The sequence below is a fragment of the Anguilla anguilla genome, chromosome 9 (genome assembly GCF_013347855.1).
Source record: "Anguilla anguilla isolate fAngAng1 chromosome 9, fAngAng1.pri, whole genome shotgun sequence".
Lineage (NCBI taxonomy): Eukaryota > Metazoa > Chordata > Actinopteri > Anguilliformes > Anguillidae > Anguilla > Anguilla anguilla.
In genome coordinates this window covers 49552807-49572101 of record NC_049209.1, presented here as the reverse complement: position 1 = coordinate 49572101, position 19295 = coordinate 49552807, and the positions used below count along the sequence as shown (strand labels likewise).

General features: G+C 47.8%; 1 protein-coding gene across 4 annotated transcripts in view; it reads right to left on the bottom strand.

The window, feature by feature from the left end:
- Positions 1 to 19295, bottom strand: part of LOC118235703 (cell adhesion molecule 2-like) — a 338507-nt gene that overhangs the window by 158285 nt on the left and 160927 nt on the right. The window lies entirely within an intron of this gene.

The following is a 19295-nucleotide window of genomic DNA, read 5'->3' as shown; positions in this document are numbered from 1 at the left end:
ATTAAACGTGCGTTAGACCCCCCGGTCACGGTCACCGGACGGCGTCATTGCGCGGGACGGGCCGAGACACGGTCGCTAAGGGATGATGGAGGAGCCGTTCGCTCTACACACCGCTCGGCGCGGTCCAAACGGAGCAGGGGTGAGGAACGGGCCGCTCAACCAGCAGAAAAAAAGGAGCTAATTATGCAGGAAGCCCCAGCGGACAATCTTTACCCGCCCGTAAGACCCAGTCGTTCATTTCCGTCCCCCGTAGGGGACACGAGTCGCTGATCTTAATCTCAAAAGCCGTATGTTCTGCTACGCTGAAACCTGCACTAGAAGGGATATTCAATAGAAATATCGATATAATAGTCATAATAATAATAATAATGTTGAGATATGGCGAGGCATGTTTTTTCTGTTATCAAATGACCCTAGGCTCGACGTTACACACGACTGCTGGAACAGTGGCTAGCCACTCGCACTCCACAAAGAACGCGCTTCAATCGACGTGACCCCAGATTCTACCCTCCATCTCGAGACTTTGACCAAATAAATAAATGTAATTTATATTCAAAGACAGTTCGGTGAGACTGTTTTGGCGATAACTTGATTAATAGTTCTTTTTTTTTTAACAATTCACGCAAGCAAAACAATGAAACGGCGCAATTTAATTTGCAAATCGAAATTAAGGAGAAAGGCGGTCGTGTTCCAGACAGGCGCCCCGCGGGCCGCCCCATCTGCGCGGCGCAGTCTGAGGACCCCATGCAGGCCGAGGTGCGCCGGGCAGATGTTGGCGGGACCCGTGGGGGGCGGAGAATCGCCTTCCTCTCGCTGGCCACAATAAGGATCGCGCCACAGCCGGCAAGATCGTCTCCACGGGGGGGTGGAGCCTAATTCGGTCTCCTGACTAAATGCGAGCACCGCGTTCTTTTTTTTAATTCACAAACACGGTTTGGCAAAATGATCTCAACGTGACTTCGATTATAATCGTAATGAGTTTCTCCTAAATCCAGGTCTATGAGATAGAGGCCTTTATTGGGTCAGCATCTGTGCTTAATTTTTATTGTAGTTTAATGACTGTTGAACTGTCCAATATGTTAGTGAAGACAACACAAATGAACAGCTGGAATAATATTTAACTACAAATATGTTCAGAAACACACTTCAGTGGCAAGGTCAGCTGACGTTACCCACCTCAAAGGCACATCTTCACATTTATAACACGTGAATTATATTATTATGTAAATTAACCAGGGTGTGCTGGCGCTCTCCTAGAAGATCATATTTTGTTATGGATACAGATGCTTCCCCGAGACCTCTAAACAAACATAATCCGGCCAATCAGAAAATCCGGACAATATCCAGAGACTGTCTAGGCCAATAACTGGATATCGTAATTGGATACAATCATACTCAATCATGAAACATTTCTCCTCAGATTGCCACGTTCTCCACAGTACCTGGCTCTTTGTCTTTCTGTGGCATCCCTCCATCTTTCTCATCACCTCTTCTTGTTTATTACAACCGCTCTTTTTCACTCTTTCTGTTTATTTTTTTCCACAGCCTCTCTATTTTGGTGTTGGCCAATTAGTGCTCACCACTGACCACCATCTCTCTCTCTCTCTCTCTCTCTCTCAGACACACATACCACAGGTTTTGCTTGCATGCACTGGACACTGTAAGCTACACTGATTACAGTGCACAAATATAGGCATCCTTAAATTATGCACGACAGTGTATGCTAACGCTACAATACGAATAAAGAGACATGCTCAACAGAGAAAGGGGGTCGGCCTAAACAGACAAAATGTGATTGGCATATCACGCTCATGAATTTGCATTGTGTGTGAAAGAAGATGTTTCTTAATCATGGAGAGTGAGGGTTAACCATGCAAAAAAAAAACACTTGAGGAAATCCCACAGCCCTGTGGTTCTGATGCTATCGCACACTGCAGCATTGAAATAATTCTGTCGTTCAACACTGTAGCTCACCATTCAATAAGCAATACACGCCCAGAGTACGCATTTATGTGCGCATACATCTCCATATGATCCTCCTCTTCTCTCCTAAAACAACATTAACGAGGTACAGTAATTTACCGGTAATAGACAGGCAGTTTAGATGAAAACACGTTTAGGCTATATATAGCCGTGATGTCGTTTCTGAAAGCCGCTATTAATCTAAATGCCCAACACTGAAGTAGGCGCATATATGTGTATCAGACACAGATTCTCACACACACACACACACACACACACAAATACAGAAAGGGCCTGCACGTTAGCACTGGATGTTACGAAGAACTGCAAAATGTAAAAAAAATAAAATAAAATAGATCTTATCACACGTACTCGGACTACAGTGACTAAGTCAAGATTCAGGTTGAAAGGTTTTCATTTTCTTATATATCTGTTGTTTGCTATTTTTTCCCCCATCCCACACGCCACTCTTGAATAGTGTCGTGGACAGTTTTGTAACAACCCAAGAAAACCTGGCAAGGGCACACACACGCTGTTGAGTTAACAACCCTCCACACACACACACACACACACACCGCTTTTTACACAGACCGAAACAGGACCCCTGTGCGAGCCCAAAGTCATGTGACGCGGCCCCTGCACTCACCCGCTCAGACGCAATAATTATCCATTAGCTCGCTTTTCTCCAACAACGTTTCCACCTGATAGAACAGCAGTCATTATCTACTGAAAGCCCCCGCGCCCCCCCCCCCCCGCCACTCCCCCCCTCACCCCCCCCCCCCCCCCTCGGAGACGATGAAAAAGCGGTGTAATTTTTCAATCACTCTCGCTTGTTTGTAGACATTTGGCTGTTTGGCTCGTCGCCGGGGGCGACGGCTCAGCTTGGGGTACACTCTCTCTTTATGAAGCTCCCCGCCTCCCCCCCCCTGCCATTAACGCGGCACTCATAATTACCGCAATTAATAGATAATTAAAGCCTTTCGCTGCCTCTCTGTTTTTGAAGAGGCGGGGGGAGCGCGCGGTTCGGTCAAAGCCTCCCGCGCCTGCGCGAACCAGCGTGGGGCGCCATTAACTTGATCCGACGCATTAGACGCTAAAGGAAGGCCTCGATCTGCCGTGTTAGACGCTAAAGGAAGGCCTCAATCTGACGCATTAGACGCTAAAGGAAGGCCTCAATCTGACGCGTTAGACGCTAAAGGAAGGCCTCAATCTGCCGTGTTAGACGCTAAAGGAAGGCCTCAATCTGACACGTTAGACGCTAAAGGAAGGCCTCAATCTGACGCGTTAGACATTAAAGGAAGGCCTCAATCTGACGCATTAGACGCTAAAGGAAGGCCTCAATCTGACGCATTAGACGCTAAAGGAAGGCCTCAATCTGACGTGTTAGACGCTAAAGGAAGGCCTCAATCTGCCGTGTTAGACGCTAAAGGAAGGCCTCAATCTGACGCGTTAGACGCTAAAGGAAGGCCTCAATCTGACGCATTAGACGCTAAAGGAAGGCCTCAATCTGATGCGTTAGACGCTAAAGGAAGGCCTCGATCTGCCGTGTTAGACGCTAAAGGAAGGCCTCGATCTGCCGCGTTAGACGCTAAAGGAAGGCCTCAATCCGACGCGTTAGACGCTAAAGGAAGGCCTCAATCTGAAGCGTTAGACGCTAAAGGAAGGCCTCGATCTGCCATGTTAGACGCTAAAGGAAGGCCTCAATCCGACGCCTTAGACGCTAAAGGAAGGCCTCAATCCGACGCGTTAGACGCTAAAGGAAGGCCTCAATCCGACGCCTTAGACGCTAAAGGAAGGCCTCAATCTGCCGTGTTAGACGATAAAGGAAGGCCTCAATCTGACGTGTTAGACGCTAAAGGAGGCCTCAATCTGAAGCGTTAGACGCTAAAGGAAGGCCTCAAAATGATGCGTTAGACGCTAAAGGAAGGCCTCAATCCAACGCGTTAGACGCTAAAGGAAGGCCTCAATCTGTCGCGTTAGACGCTAAAGGAAGGCCTCAATCTGGCGCGTTAGACGCTAAAGGAAGGTCTCAATCTGACGCGTTAGACGCTAAAGGAAGGCCTCAATCTGACGCGTTAGACGCTAAAGGAAGGCCTCAATCCGACGCGTTAGACGCTAAAGGAAGGCCTCGATCTGCCGTGTTAGACGCTAAAGGAAGGCCTCGATCTGCCGTGTTAGACGCTAAAGGAAGGCCTCAATCTGAAGCGTTAGACGCTAAAGGAAGGCCTCAATCTGATGCGTTAGACGCTAAAGGAAGGCCTCAATCCAACGCGTTAGACGCTAAAGGAAGGCCTCAATCCAACGCGTTAGACGCTAAAGGAAGGCCTCAATCTGTCGCGTTAGACGCTAAAGGAAGGCCTCAATCTGACGCGTTAGACGCTAAAGGAAGGCCTCAATCTGACGCATTAGACGCTAAAGGAAGGCCTCAATCTGATGCGTTAGACGCTAAAGGAAGGCCTCGATCTGCCGTGTTAGACGCTAAAGGAAGGCCTCGATCTGCCGCGTTAGACGCTAAAGGAAGGCCTCAATCCGACGCGTTAGACGCTAAAGGAAGGCCTCAATCTGAAGCGTTAGACGCTAAAGGAAGGCCTCGATCTGCCATGTTAGACGCTAAAGGAAGGCCTCAATCCGACGCCTTAGACGCTAAAGGAAGGCCTCAATCCGACGCGTTAGACGCTAAAGGAAGGCCTCAATCCGACGCCTTAGACGCTAAAGGAAGGCCTCAATCTGCCGTGTTAGACGATAAAGGAAGGCCTCAATCCAACGCGTTAGACGCTAAAGGAAGGCCTCAATCTGACGCGTTAGACGCTAAAGGAAGGCCTCAATCCGACGCTGTGAGAGACGGCAGCCTTTCCAGTTGCTCCACAGCACCGTGTTTGTTTGGTTCAGTTTTTGCTATTATTGCTATTTCTTTTTATTTTAAAATTGTATCGTAAGTTTTCTGTTATCTTTGCTATTCCTGCTCGTCTGTGTAGTGTGTTTTTTTCTATATCCTGTGGATATGTGTAACCTATCAACACATCCAAGAACCAGCTCGCTTGTGTATTCAAGAGAGGAACTGCTGGCTCTGAAGATGTCGCAAGCCGGAGTAAGACATCACATTCCGGCAGAACTAAGGAGGAAATACCGAGGCTGCAAGGCTGGCGCTAAGGTTAAGGCTAGGCTAACGGACAAGCGAAGGCGTTTTAAACCATCGATACCCTCCATAATGATGGGGAATGTTAACGCACTGGCGAATAAGATGGACGAGTTGTCAGCGCTCATCAACCACCAGCGGATTTATCGGGAGAGCAGCTTGTTTCTCTTCACGGAGACGTGGCTAACCTGCTGCACACCAGATACTAACGTGGACTTGCCGGGTTTCAGCTCAGTGAGAGCCGATAGAGACACGAAAGCCTGCGGAAAAAGCAAAGGTGGGGGTCTCATTTTATACATTAACAACCGATGGTGTAACCCAGGACATGTTAATACGAAGGTGATCTTATGTTGCCGGGATCTAGAGCTGCTAGCCGTTAGCCTGCGGCCATACTATCTACCGAGGGAGTTCAGTCACGTGATTGCCGTCTGTGTTTACATTCCTCCGAGAGCTGACGCAGCCACTGCCTGTGAGAAGATACATTCAATCACAGCTAGGCTGCAGACACAACATCCAGAGGCGTTTATCGCCATTTCAGGTGACTTTAATCATGTCACCTTGGAATCCACACTGACTGCATTCCACCAGTTTGTGGATTGTCCCACAAGGAACAACAGGACAATAGACCTACTTTATGCTAATGTGAGAGAGGCATACAGGGCCACCCCCCTCCCCCCACTGGGGAAATCTGACCACAACCTGGTTTACCTGCAGCCACAGTACACCCCCCTGGTGAAAAGACAACCAGCCACAAAACACACTTTTAGGAGATGGTCTCCTGAAGTGGAGGATGCCCTAAGAGACTGTTTTGAAACCACGGACTGGAGTGTGCTACAGAGTTCGCATGGAGAGGACATAGAGGGACTGACACACTGCCTGGCGGATTACCTTAATTTCTGTATGGATGTGGTTGCCCCTGCTAAAGCTGTGCGTTGTTTCCCTAATAATAAACCTTGGGTAACACGTGAGGTGAAAACGGTCCTCAACAAGAAGAAGGTGGCCTTCAAAAATGGGGACAAGGAGGCAATAAAGTCAGCACAACGCGAACTGAAGCTGTGCCTGAGGGAGGCGAAAGAGAGCTACAGAGGGAAGGTGGAGCAGAGACTGCAGGCAAACAACATGAGGGAGGTCTGGGATGGTGTGAGAACCCTCACAGGCTACAAAGCGAAGAGCAGTGTAGAGGGGGGGACAGTGGAGAAGGCGAACGAGCTCAACAATTTTTTCAACCGGTTCGACCGGTCCCCTCCACCCATCCCCCACCCCCCTCTAACCAACTCCAGAGCTGACCCCTCTTCCCTGCCCACCTCCCATCCCCCTCCCTGCATCACTGCGGACCAGGTCAGGAGTGAACTGAGGAAGGTTCGCCCCAGGAAAGCAGCTGGCCCGGACAAGGTGTGTCCCAGGCTGTTAAAGACCTGCGCCGCTGAACTGGGGGAGCCTCTACAGTACGTCTTCAACCTCAGTTTACAACTAGGGAGAGTGCCCACCCTGTGGAAGACATCCTGCATCGTTCCGGTTCCGAAAAAGAACCGGCCAAGTGAGATGAATGACTACAGACCGGTGGCACTCACATCACACATCATGAAGACACTGGAGAGGCTCCTCCTCAACCTCCTCAGGCCTCAGGTGCAGCATGCTCAGGACCCGCTACAGTTTGCATATCGAACAGGAGTTGGGGTGGAGGATGCTATCCTCTACCTCCTGCATCGGGCCCACTCGCATCTGGACAAGGGAAGTGGCACGGTCAGGATTTTGTTTCTGGACTTCTCGAGTGCCTTCAATACCATCCAGCCCCTTTTGCTTCAAGACAAACTGGCTAGGATACGAGTGGACCCCCGCTTGGTGTCATGGATTACCAACTACCTCACAGACCGGTCACAGTATGTCAGGTTGAAGGACATCACATCTGACACTGTGGTCAGCAGCACAGGAGCACCCCAAGGGACTGTGCTGGCTCCTCTACTCTTCACCCTATACACTTCGGACTTCAGCTATAACTCTGAGTTGTGTCACATTCAGAAGTTTGCTGATGACACGGCCATCATGGGGTGTATTAGGGGGGAACGGGAGGAGGAGTATAGGAGTCTGGTGAGGGACTTTGTCATCTGGTGCCACACTAATCACCTGCAGCTCAACACCTCAAAAACAAAAGAACTGGTCATAGACTTTGGAAAGTCCAGACCACGCCCCCATCCAGTCCAAATTGAGGGGGTTGAAGTTGAGGCTGTGGGCAGCTACAGGTACCTAGGGCTGGTGCTGGATGACAAGTTGGACTGGTCCAACAACACTGACAATCTCTATAAGAAGGGCCAAAGCAGACTGTACTTCCTGAGGAGGCTGCGATCGTTTAACATCTGCAGGAAACTCCTGTGGATGTTTTACCAGTCGGTAATAGCCAGCGTCCTGTTCTATGCTGTAGTGTGCTGGGGGGGCAGCACATCAAAGAGGGACTCCTCCAGGCTGGACAAGCTGATCAGGCGGGCCGGCTCTGTGGTCGGCGTGAAGCTGGACTCCCTGGTGACAGTGGCGGAAAAGAGGACTCTAGAAAAACTGCTGGCAATTCTGGACAATACCAGCCATCCCCTGCACACTGTCATCAGCAACCAGAGAAGTATGTTCAGCGACAGGCTGCTGCTCCCGAGGATCAACACGAACAGACTGAAAAATTCCTTTGTTCCCCGTGCCATCAGACTGCACAACTCCAAAGTTGGAAGGGAGAGGAGGGGGTGGGGGAGGATAGGTTAGGTCTGAGGTCTGAGGAAGTAGAGTTAGGCCTGATCACCTGAACATCATCATCATCACACTGAACAGTCTCATTATTTATTGTTTACTACCTATTTAATTAAACTGGAACAACCGCTGCTATTTTATATAACCGCTGCTACTTTATTCTTTATTTATTTTCTTTATTTATTTTATGTATATTGTTACTATCTCTATGTTTGATATTTGATGTGTGATGTTTAATTTGTTAACTTTTTGACTTATGGTGCTGTACTCACTGGAAACCTGAATTTCCCTAAGGGAACTTCCCTACGGGATCAATAAAGTTTCTATCTATCTATCTATCTAGACGCTAAAGGAAGGTCTCAATCTGATGCGTTAGACGCTAAAGGAAGGCCTCGATCTGCCGTGTTAGACGCTAAAGGAAGGCCTCAATCTGACGCGTTAGATGCTAAAGGAAGGCCTCAATCTGCCGTGTTAGACACTAAAGGAAGGCCTCGATCTGACGCGTTAGACGCTAAAGGAAGGCCTCACATTCAGCCCCGTGCGCTCGGCCTCATCACGGGCCACAGCCGCAGGGGAATGTGTCTCCACAAAACACCAACAAACAGACGCACACACACACACACACAAACAGACTCAAACACACAAAAACAAAGCAACACTTCCGCTATCTGCTCCATAAAATCTTCAGTGTTAATCCAACTCTTGACAGAGTACATCTGATCCCTACTAGACTGGTATAAACACTCTTACAGTTGAATTAACACAAAAGCATTGTACTGAACTGTACTGCACAGTTCTCAGAGCTTTGTGACCGTCTTGCCTGTGACATCACAGAGCTCTGTGCATCGTACTGTACTACACTGTGCTCAGAGCCCTGTGACTGTCTTGCCTGTGACATCACAGGAGCCCTCCTAACGGCTGCATTATTCATGCCTGCGCATTAGTCCCTCGTTTTTAATGGCCGCCGTTTCCTCCAGCTAGGGACGTCATAGGCCTATTTCACAAGATGGCGACCAAAACCAGATGTAGGGATACTTTGTTTCCGGTTACCGTTGCTACGGACGCAAGTCCATTTCTGACAGCGAAAAATTGAGCCTAAACAGCGACGTGTGTTCTCACAGTCCCTGATAGCTCTGCCAACGTTCACTGTCCGATGTTATCCGCATTGTCGAAGCATTGCCAGTGAACGTTAAGCGGTCTAAACTTGACAAGGGCTATAAATTCTTTTTTGAGAAGTTTATATTCGGTTATGAAGGTAAGTATAACGTTAGCTCTGGTTCACCAGAAAGCTAAATAGCTAGCTTGCTAACCACATCAAGCGCACGCGAGGCCTATTCAGAAAGTTCTAGAACCAAGACCCCAAATCACAGAGCCCGCCTCCCTTAGCCAGCTGAAAAACAGCGAAAATTTGCTGCAAATATATAAATAAACAGATAAATAAATAAATAAATACTCTCAACAGGCCCAGCGAACCGATCTCTCAGTGTAATTAGGATGGCGCTGCGGCCTTTGGATCAAATAAATGCGGGAGAGGGCTCTTATCGTTTGGACGTCTGCGTTCTGTTCGCCCGCCCCTCAAATGCCATGTCAATACTAATACGTCCCCCCCCCCCTCCCCCCAACCCCCACCCCCCGCACCCCCCCCCCCCCGAAAGAACGGCCTCCATTCTCCCTCCTCGGCCCCGATGAATTATACAGAATCACCCGCGGTATCTCCGCCTCGCGAAAGAATAATAAAGAAGAGAAGGTAAAGAGGAAGCATCTTCTCGGGCATCGCCGGGAGGAGAACGCGTCCCCGGCTCGGCCGCGACGCGCTTTGATGTCCTCCGTTGTGGCTGATGTCACGTCGACTGTGTGACGCCGCCGCCGTTGTTCAAACAAACAGCCCCGAAGTGCCTGGATCTTGAAGGGGATATTTCAAACGCGATCGCGGAAAAAGCGCATTAAGCTCACCCGCGGAAACGGCTTCCTCGGCGAATCACGCTCTCTCCTCCGCGACGACGAATGCGCGCCCGATTCCGGGGCGAGCGCGGAAGAGTTTCGAAGCCTTCGGAGTTCTCTCTCTCTCTCTCAGCCAAATCGGCGAATTAAAGAGCGCATCGACGGGTTTCCCTTCTTCCTCAAAGCGGAGAAGGGGATTACACGTCCCACACCAATTAGAGGCGTTCAGACGGATTCCAGCCCGAGCGCACGCCTCTCACATTAGCCTGTGCCGGGGGGACCGTCGCCGTGGCGAGAGCAAACAGACGCCGTGGTTACGGAGCGGTTTGTTCCGTCACGCAAAAAAAAAGCCGAAACTTTCGGCAATATGTCCATTTCACGGCAAGCGAAAACTAAGTGCCTGCCAGACCTGGGCTAAAGATCTACATTACTTTATTACCCTGGGTCAGAAAGCAGGGTTTAGCTCAGGGCCTGACACAGGAACACATGCGTGCTCGTAAAACACAATTTTTCAATGAAGTATGCTTCTGAACAAAATGTATTTTATGTAATTTTATGTAATCTTCTAAGAAAGAAGAATTTTTCCTCTGAATATTGGATAAAATATATATTCCTTTTATAGACATTTAAAAGTTATATCATTTGATGCAGGTCTGGTCCCTGTAAATATGTTTGGGGGGGGGGGGGGGTGTTTCTAATGGGGGAAACTGAGATGTCACGGGGAGCGGGGGGGGGGGGGATCCCATATCTACCCAGTCACCAACTGCCATTTAAACTCCTGAACCTATTAAACACCAAAACATTTTATTGGGTTTCTTTTTTTTTTGTGGAAGCTTCCGGAAGCTGACATTTCAGAGTTGGCAGAAAGCCCCAGACAGGCACGTCTGCTTCTTGGTTACCGAGCGCCGAACGAAAAATTAGATGAATTTTTTTTTTTCTCGGATCCCACAGTCGGTTTCCTCAGCGACAAATTGGATTTTGTTCTGATGAGATGTCTAAAAATGACAGATTTTCCCATAGACCTCTAGATCTTCCTCAGTGAGTACGGACTGAATCCACATTTGTCCTTAAGTTTGACTTAGAAATAAATTCTATTAGGCAGCCTCTGTTGAATTTATTATTGTTTGTCACAAGACAAAGTTAAGGACAAATGTTGATTGAACACAAGTTGATTGAAGCCCTTAAGAAAACAGACCCCAGCGCTGAAGTCAAACCAGACAGCCTCTTCCACCATGTTGGAATATTTGACCGTTGACATTATCAGTCTATCTATACATTACAGCGTTTTACCTTCAGAGGGGAGGGGTCCCCAGTTACTGGCCAGACTGGAGTTCAGTAACCAGCACAGAGGTCAAGGGTCAGGGGTCAGTGGTGTGTGGGAGAGGCGTGGAGAAGTGTGCAGTAATGACCCCAAAATCTGACAGTGTGTGCCCCCTCTACACAGGTAATGTAAAAAAACAGCGACTGTTAAACAAGAGATCTGTCCCCACAAGGACCTGAAGTGTGTTTGTGTGTGTGTGTGAGACTGTGTTTGTACGTGTGTGTATGTGTGTGTGCGTGTGTGTGCGTGTGTTTGTGTGTGTGTGTATGTGTGTGTGTGTGTGTGTGCGTGTGTTTGCGTGTGCGTGTATGTGTGAGACTGTGTTTGTGTGTGTGTATGTGTGTGTGTGAGACTGTGTTTGTGTGTGTGTGTGTATGTGTTTGTGTGTGTGTGAGACTGTGTTTGTACGTGTGTGTATGTAAGCTCATTATTTATTTTCTTTCCCAAACAAAGCCTGTGGAACATGTTAAATCCGGGCGTGTGTATTAGCAGCTGCTGCAGATAGTAACACAGAGCTGAGGAGACGCCAGATTCCACTTCCTCTTTCCCTGAGAGTCATGTGCCACTCTCACTCCTGCAAGTGCGATCTGACGAGCGATCTGTGTGTGTGTGCGTGTGTGTGTGTGTGTGTGTGCGTGTGCTTAAGCTTGTGTGAACCTGTGTGTGAGTGCGAGTGTGTGTGTGTCTGTGTGTGAGAGTGTGAGTGTGTGTGTGTGTGTGAGAGAGTGTTTGTGTATGTGTGTGTGTCTGTGTGTATGAGTGTGTGTGTGTGTGTGGGAGTGTGTGTGTTTGCTTATCTGTGATATTTAGCCTTATTCTATCAGCACACATACCGTATGTACATGTAATCGGTTGGAAAATCTTTGGTGGCTCAGATGAGGAAGCAGATGAATTGACTTCATGAGTCAGGGTTAAAAGAGCTCCACAGACAATGACTAGCACACCATCTAAATAAGGAAACAGGTTTCTGTGCATCCAAAAATCTTTGCACCGGAACTCAAGTACTCAACTCAGTTCAGCCTCAACCAGATGCCCATTTAAAGTCTGTCTGTTGTGGTGCATCCCTTGTGAATAAGTATGGCTGAATCATCGTGGCATTTGAGTTTTGTGAACTAAGAATATTTTTGTGGAAAAGCACCCCAGGGCCACAGAGGATGATTCAGTGTTCGGCTTCATTAACGGTGGGCACTTCAATGTATAAAATGTTGTTGTTGTTTTTTTTCCTGCCCAGATGCAGTACACCACGGCAAATATGAAAGAAACCTTTGCAAACCCAAATGCCAAATGTGAAAGAAACATTTGCAAACCCAAACTGAAACAAGTCTTTTCAATTCCTGCAAAACAGTGACACTATTTTACAGTAAGAAGACTATACACAGCATATAAAATAAAAAATAAAAAAACTTTACCTGCAGTACCTGAAAACATTTTTAAAACCTCTTTACTCAGCCAGATCGGTGAACTGTAAATTGAATTCTCTTTCGTACGAAAGACCGAGGGAATCAAAGTGGGTAGGAATGCAAAGGGATTGTGCAGCCAATCACATGCAGGGAAACAGAGAGCCATTTTCACGGGAATTTGACCAGGGGCACCAGGGTTAACACCTCTAGCCTTCGGAGAAGTGCTGTGGGGTTTACAGTGAGAGCAGGGAGTCTGGGTTTAACAGTCTAATATGAGAGCCAGCACCTTATACAGCGCGCTGCTCACAGTGTCCTCTACCGAGCCTGCCACACTCTCCTCCAGCAGCAACATACCCCAGCAGGTCTCCCGCCCAGGTTGTAACCGAGGCCTGCGTAGCAACGTACCGCAGCAGCGTGGTGTGATGCTACAGTATCTCCACAGTATCAGAACAGTATTGATTCTGCTACAGTATCTCCACAGTATCAGAACAGTATTGATTCTGCTACAGTATCTCCACAGTATCAGAACAGTATTGATTCTGCTACAGTATCTCCACAGTATCAGAACAGTATTGATTCTGCTACAGTATCTCCACAGTATCAGAACAGTATTGATTCTGCTACAGTATCTCCACAGTATCAGAACAGTATTGATTCTGCTACAGTATCTCCACAGTATCAGAACAGTATTGATTCCGCTACAGTATCTCCACAGTATCAGAACAGTATTGATTCTGCTACAGTATCTCTACAGTATCAGAACAGTATTGATTCCGCTACAGTATCTCCACAGTATCAGAACAGTATTGATTCTGCTACAGTATCTCCGCAGTATCAGAACAGGATTGATTCTGCAATAGTATCTCCACAGTATCAGAACAGGATTGATTCTGCTACAGTATCACAGTATCAGTACAGTATTGATTCTGCTACAGTATCTCCACAGTATCAGAACAGTATTGATTCTGCTACAGTATCTCCACAGTATCAGAACAGTATTGATTCTGCTACGGTATCTCACAGTCTCTTCAATTAGCATTCGCACCCAGCGATCACGGCCAGGATAAACGACAGAACGAAACTTCAGGCCGCCAGTTAATTAGACCCAAACAGCGCCGGGGAGCTTAGGCAGAATCCGAGCGTGTCAGAGGTCAAGACGAGAAAAAAATTAAATAAATAAGAGCTCATTGTTATCGCTGGCTTTCTCTGCGGGAGACGTTCTCTTTTCAACACCTAGCGCGGGCGCTAGCGTTTACTTATCCCCGCGTCGTGTCCCTCGCCAGCTAATTAACGTGAGCGTCCTGCGAGAGGAAACAGCACAGCTGAACGCAACATGTTCAGGCAGATGCGTACGGAGATACCGCAAAGCGGAGCGGAGCGGAGCGGAAGGGGCTATTAGAAACGGCAACGTTTTTTGAGACAGGCGTGGGACCGTCACTTGCCGTTGGCCTTCTGTGCCTTGGAAGTCCAGAACTGAAGTTTAAATTGAGTCTTTGCTTTAGAAGCAGTGTCTGGAACATTTATGCATAATCGTTTAATTGTGCCTTCGTCGTCTTTTCGGAGATAAGCACATATAAATCCCGAAATCATGCAAACAAGGCTGAGGAAAGTAAAGACTCCAAAGACTGTTTGGTTATTTTTGTGCGATGGCTGAGACAAGCGCAGTTCTTGGGTGGCACATGGTGTGTGGAGACACCGGCGTCTTTTCATGCAGAACATCTTGCCGAAAGTGAGACCAGATGGCTCTGGATTTATTTCCCAAAATTAGCGCTCATAATCACAAATTCTGAAATCGCAAAAAAAAACTGACTCCCATGCAAGTTTTCAACACTTCCCCTCATAAGTTCCACTAAAGGCCACCATTAATCACTGACTGCCATACATTTCTACCTGCCCCATGACATATTTACATTCCACACATTTAGTGGCTTATCCAGGTGAGGCAACCCTTCTAGCTAGCACACCTGAAAGAAACCTCTCAGATACACCAAACACTAGAAAGGTGTGTGTAGCATGCATAGATTGTGTATCTTGCTACAATGTTAGTATAGGCGAGTGACTACAGTGTGCAGAGTTCTATGTGTATGTTAGGACATTAAACTGCCAGGTGTGCAGCAGTAAGAGTCAAAGAGGAATGCCAGGTTAAGGTGAATGAAATTTACTGTACAGTATTTTCAATGATGGAAATATACAATGGTGCAAAATGTGTGTAGTGAAATGGCTATACGCGAATGGCGCACAGAAGGTCGTACAGACGAGTCTCCTCGAACCATATACCCAAGGTTCAAAGAAAAACCCCAAGTCATCAAATAAAGACATGATTATAACAAAACAGTGCATCAATGATCCTGCTTGCACTGTCTCTGTAGGCCTGTCACACCAGGTTAGCCTTTGTAGCTAACTGCCCACTGTACCACACCATCAAAGACACCAACTCAAGGTTTACATAATGCTGATCCAGTAGGGTGTTTAGCAACTGTCATTGCCTTTTTATCAAACCCCGCTGACTCAGAGTAAACGCAGTCTGTTTCCCTTAGGGGGGGGGTCTGATAAGGGGCACACTTCAGTAACGCCAACCCTGCAAGAGCTACCCACACAGACGGCGAGGACAGCGTGCGTACATTCAAACCGACACAGTACTGGCACGCCCCCCCCCCTGCCCCCCCCGCCCCTTCTGTTCAAACTACGTCTCGAAGTTTAAAGTATTCGCAGCCGTGAGTTGAACTGGAGGTGACAGCGCCACGGTCTTGTGTTCAGGATAATTAACAGGCAGACCCCCGCCGTGGTGCGATTTCGGAGCTAGCACCGCCCGTCTGTCAGAGCTGAGCCACCGTGCAGAAATAGCACTGTGACACAAGGCATTGTGACTCGTTTTTTTTGTCTGAGTTTTGATTGGCTGGAGGGCAATTTGAAAGAACGCGCACGATTGGCTGACGGAACTTCCTTCATCTGTTGAAGGCAGGCTGTCCCCTTAACTTGTTGCGACACATTAACATGTCCCCGGGAAACAAAACAAACATAAAGCCTAAAATGGAAACCCACTACTGACCTGAGTTAACATAGCTCAGGAGGTAAGAGGTTGTCTGGCAGTCGGAGGGTTGCCGGTTCGATCCCCTGCCCTGGTCGTGTTGAAGTGTCCCTGAGCAAGACACCTAACCCCTAATTGCTCCCAACGAGCTGATTGGTACCTTGCATGGCAGCCTTTCACCGTTGGTGTGTGAGTGTGTGTGTGAATGGGTGAATGACAGGCATCAACTGTAAAGCGCTTTGGATAAAAGTGCTATTTACAGTGAATGCAGTCCATTTACCATTTATTTTCCAGATGGTTAACAAAAAAACCTTATCCCAGTCTGAGTATATTTTTGACCTTCACCTTTGACTCATTATTATGAGAAACTAATGAGTAATATCTCGACAGAGCCACCATCAGCATTGTGCGCGCATAATATTATATTACACCTTTATCAGACAATTATCAAGACATTACATTTTTTTTCTCTCGACAGACGAGGCCAGCTCCCACACGATGGTCAAATAATTACGGGAGCAGCCGGTGTGACCGGGGCGACGCAGATAACGTTGTTTTGTTGTCGAGGTAATTACACACCGAATTCCCTCCACCAATTAGCCCGTTTGACAAAGAGACGGAATTGATATTAATAGCGGCGAAAAAAATCACCGTAACGCGGAATCTGCCCCGCCCCTCGGTTTCCGTCGGCGGCTATCGGCTAGCCGAGCCGCAAACGCCGCGGTCCGCGACGTTTCGCGCCAAGAGAGCTTCGCCGGACCGAGCGCTTTATTTCAGGACCGAATAAACACCATCCGTCTTCTTTTCCGTCGCGAGCATCAAGCTCCCGTTTCGCCCAGGAGCGATCGGGAAAGGGCGCCCGCCGATTACACATCGTTATTCTAATGAAGTTCTGCGCTATTTACGCCCGTTAATTCATCCTCTGCACCGCAATGCTAACCGCTAACCGATCGCCGACCAATCACAATCGGAGCCAGGGAGAAACAGAGCGTAACGTGACCCCCCCCCCCCGCCCCAAAAATGCATTCAGTTCCGTTATGCAAATGAGCTACGCCCACGATCCAATCAAAACTGTTGATTGAAATGACATACCGCTCATCAGTCGGCACCGACTAAACACAGTAACAGCATTTACTGCGTAGCGCTCACCAGCCACAGCTTACAGGGTAGAACGAATTACGCCGCTTCAAGGTTCAAGGCGGCAAATCGGCTAACCGCCCTCTATTAACCCTTCGACTCCAATTATAGTGTTTACTTCCTTATTACCGATGATCTTTGTCATTTAATATCCTGCCTGGGCTCGGTGGTGTGCGGAAAAAAAAAAGAAAAAAAAAAAAACCCCAGACAACAGCCCCATTGTGGGTCAAAAGCAGAGCGTCGGGATTTAATTAGGGCGTTTCAATTGAATTACATATCGCTTTATTGATCAGAGTCCAGTTTTAAATTGCCACCCCCAGGTTTTTTTTGCTAGTCTGTGGGGCCAGTCACTCGTGCAAATGGAGAAGAGAGGCAGAGAGAGAGTCTGGAACACTTCCTGTGACCGTAAAGGCTATTTTCACCATTCGCCTTTACAACACTGTTGCATTTATTTAACCATTTAAGGTGCGAGATCACAAATATGTAATTAGAACGTATGTCCTGTACTGAACTGAACATTATTATGCTGATGTCACAATCACCACTGGTAAGGGTAAGCAGAGGAGTTCTAGAATACTAACTTAGAATGTAGAAAAAACATTCCAAAAAACCTGCTCTTCAAAGGGATAACACAATTAACAACTCACAGTACCTTCCACCCAAAATCAAACAGTGAAAACACTGCATGCTTTCATCTGTCCATTTCTGCATGCAAGGGAAACAGCCTTGCTTGATGCTCTGCAATATGACAACAGCATATGTACAGGATTTGACCCCGTATCCCCCAATCACAATATGATACCAGCACCACTACACCCTCCTTCCTGAAACTGATGTATCATGTTTATACAACAAATATTTCATTGTTTTACTTTAATTTGTTGATTTATCCTTTAGCTCATCAATTATGAGCATAAATGTCCTGAAATCCAGATGTGCAAAACAAGCTGCTTTAAAGCATGCACACTATGAAAAAAGCAATAAATAAATAATAATAATTGAGCATGGATAATTCATATTGACTGTGACACCTCTAGTGGTGAAATGGTGTTACTGCAGTGTCACTGAGGGACAGAACAAGTTTCAAGGGGTACTCCCCATCTCTGGAGCTGGTTCACACCAGTTATAGGCAGGTAACAGGTAAGGCATCCAATGAAATGGCACAATACTGTCTGTGTGAAATCAGAGAGAAGAGAGAAGGAGCATGCGTATTGTAAACATACATGCACACACACACACACACACACACGCACACTCACACTCACACTCACGCACACACAAACACACGCAAACACGCACACACACACAGATCGCTCGTCAGATCGCACTTGCAGGAGTGAGAGTGGCATATGACTCTCAGGGAAAGAGGAAGTGGAATCTGGCGTCTCCTCAGCTCTGTGTTACTGTCTGCAGCAGCTGCTAATACACACGCCCGGATTTAACATGTTCCACAGGCTTTGTTTGGGAAAGAAGATAAATAATGAGCTTACATACACACACGTACAAACACAGTCTCACACACACACAAACACATACACACACACACAAACACAGTCTCACACACACACATACACACACACAAACACAGTCTCACACATACACGCACACGCAAACACATGCACACACACACACACACACACACACACACATACACACACACACAAACACACGCACACACACACACACACATACACACACACACAAACACACGCACACACACGCACACACACATACACACACGTACCAACACTCTCTCACACACACACACACACTCACACTCTCACACACAGACACACACACACTCGCACTCACACAGGTTCACACAAGCTTAAGCACACGCACACACACACACACGCACGCACACACACACAGATCGCTCGTCAGATCGCACTTGCAGGAGTGAGAGTGGCACATGACTCGCAGGGAAAGAGGAAGTGGAATCTGGCGTCTCCTCAGCTCTGTGTTACTATCTGCAGCAGCTGCTAATACACACGCCCGGATTTAACATGTTCCACAGGCTTTGTTTGGGAAAGAAAATAAACACACACGCACTGCTTGCTCACACAAACACATACACAGACACAGACACACACACTGCTTGCTCACACAAACACATACACAGACACACACACACACACTGCTAGCTCACACAAACACACACAGACACGCACACACAAGCACATACACAAACACATGCGCGCACACACACACAAACACGCAGAAAACTCACAGTGAAACAGGAATAATCCTGCGACAGGTTTAGCCCTTGCTTTTCTTCCTGTTGCAGCATCGATCTCAGCTTACGCACACGACCACGACCCCCCCCCCCCCCCCCCCCCCCCCCCCGCTCCCCTGCACACTGCCTGCATACAGTAATGTCCAATTACAGCCCTTCAGCAAGCACACCAGCTAATAAGGGCCAGTGACAGGGGACGAGGTCCACGGCAAATCCCAGGAAGGGACGAGGAGGAGGAAGGAAGGAAGGAAGGGAGGATTATTCCTCTCTGCTCCGGAGAGAAAACGCTGCCCCCCTCCCCTCCTCCCTCCTCCCCCCTCCCTCATCCCCCCACAACCTGGTTCTTATTTTCCCGCCAGTTCCACCGCCGTTAATTCTGACACATTCAGCCGAGCCGGTGAGCC